Here is a 2,667-nt window from a genome sequence, read left to right on the forward strand (position 1 = left end):
CTGTATCACTCTGATTTATTATCATTTTTTCTTTATTTATCATTTTACAGACAAGAAAGTTGATATCAGAAAAAGAAAACCTGCTATAATTTATTCATTAGAATTTACCTTTGGATCTAAGTTTAAATTCTAATCTTTATGGTATACTGCACCCTAACACCCTTTTTTTTGGTTATAAATTGCAGTCTCTGTTAGAAATTTTTATAACTTTTTATAATTTTTATACAATTTTAAAACCAGTATGATCAATATTTTCCTGTTGTAATTCTCTTAATTTCATAGTTTTTCTACAGTTATCAAGAATATTTTTGTTATATTTTATTATATAATTTAGAATAATTATTATATTTTATTATTACAAATATATTTTTATTTACCAGTAAAATATGTAGATGTAATTCTATTACAATTCTGTGGCATAGTCATTTAATTTTTAAATGTTTGATTTTGTTGCTCAAACACTGCCAAGCTCTAAGTGATGTCATGTCATTAAAGGTCATTTTAGTATTTCCATCATTAGACAAAGCTATCCAACTCTAAGATCAATGTTTTTTTCTGAATATTTTGATTTATGCTTTTGAGCTAATATACCTGCTAGATAACTATTCATTAAATTTTTTATTCATATTTAAATTGAATTATTATAGAGTGTAATGGTACCAATGATGTAAATTAAATAATCAATAACATAACCTAATTTCACTTCTGACTTTTGCTGTCATTATCCTAGAGTAAATGGGATTTACATTTTTTTAAGCTGTCAGTATATTAAATCCATTATATTACATAAATTAAAATATAAGCAAGAAATGTTGTGATTATATTTATTAACCTGTCTGTGACTTTATTTATAACCCATCTGTGACCCTAATAACTGTGTTTTCATACAATGACTTAGAATTATTGCCATTTAGATTAAATAAAACAAAAACTCCAATATAGAAGAAAACATTTTGTTTTGAAATTGTTTTTGATGTATAAAAATGTGACAAATTTTCTCTCTCCAAAAATCAACAGTATCTGGGAGAACAGAAATCAATGCAATATTCAGATTGCAATTCAAATTAAAGGTTGAAGGTACTGGGGAAATACGTGTTGCTCTCTGTTACAGATAAATTGAAAACTTTCTGTCCCTTCTTCCTTCCTGAGAAGAACAAAGAACATTAACTCACAGGATCTGTGTTTTTGTACCACATAACCTGCAGTCACGAATAACCACTACTGGTGTAACTTTTTACTTGCTTTCGGGAAGAACTCTCCCCTAGAATTTAGTTCTGACAGAACCTACTTCTTAAATGCTCCCTTTATATGTAATTATGAAAGAAATTAGACCCATTTTCCCTCTCATCTAGGCTTGTATTCATCTGGATTGGTCAGGTTATGCCCCAACACTAGCTACTGGATTCACCAAGAGAAGAGGAGGGCACACAGAGGAAGGACATGGGTGTGACCAGGACGGCATTCATTCCAGTCCAATGAACTTATCTTCAGTCCCCTAGACTTGAACTATTTTTACATTTCCTTCATTTTTCTCGAGTAGCACTGTAGCACTGTCCTCTCGTTTTTCATCGATTTGCTTGAGCGGGCACCAGTAATGTTTCCATGTGAGACTTGTACTGTTTTCGGCATATTGAATATGCCATGGGAAGCTTGCCAGGCTCTGCCGTGCAGGCGGGATACTCTTGGTAGCTTGCCAGGCTCTCCGAGAGGGATGGAGGAATTGAACCGAGGTCGGCCACGTGCAAGGCAAACACCCTATCTGCTGTGCTATAGCTCCAGCCCATTCATTTTTCTCGAGTACTTTAATGAAAATTTTAAAATCTCCCTTTATATATGTCATTTCAGAGCACTATAAATATATGTCATTTCAGAACACTAGCAACCAGATTAATTATAAATTACACCTTTTTCTGTTTTCTAAATTATATTTGCTCTTCATAGCTATTTGTCTAGCTTGAGCATTTATCTGATCTGCAATTTTGCTATACTTCTGATTACATCCAAGTCATGACTTTTTACACCTCATATTGCAGGAGATGAGGATTTCGTTTTTAATGTTGATAATGAAAACTCTGTATTGTACAATTATTTTTTAGTAATCACTCTCAGAACTTCTATGATCTTTTGCCTTTCATCACTTGCTCCTAGAAGTCAGCTATTTGATTTTTTTCACTTTACCAGGAGGTTTTCTATTTTTTTTATATAAACATCTCATATCTTTTCCTTTTTGTTATCCATTCATATTTTCTTTTCCCAGTATATTCCAGTAGCTCACAAGAGGTGCTGAAAAAATAATTGACATGGTTAATTTTTTTTCAATTGAAGTGACACCCTATTACATAGTTTTCTGTATACATTATTGAAAATCACTGTGTGTGTGTGTGTATCACGATCACGATCATCCTGTTGTTCATCGATTGCATCGAGCAGGCCCCAGTAACGTCTCCTTCGTCATAGCCCTCAGATTTTAAAAAGTGCCATATTCAAGTCTCGTTCAGGGTTAGGAGAATGAAACCCATCATTGTTACTGGTATTTGGCTTATTGGGTACGCCACAGGGAGTTTGCCAGACTCTGTCGTGTGTGTGTGTGTGTGTGTGTGTGTGTGTGTGTGTGTGTGTGTGTACATACACACACCGCATTATGCTACCTGGGTTATCCACACTTCT

This window comes from Sorex fumeus, unplaced genomic scaffold (genome assembly GCF_029834395.1).
Source record: "Sorex fumeus unplaced genomic scaffold, SorFum_2.1 ptg000002l, whole genome shotgun sequence".
Lineage (NCBI taxonomy): Eukaryota > Metazoa > Chordata > Mammalia > Eulipotyphla > Soricidae > Sorex > Sorex fumeus.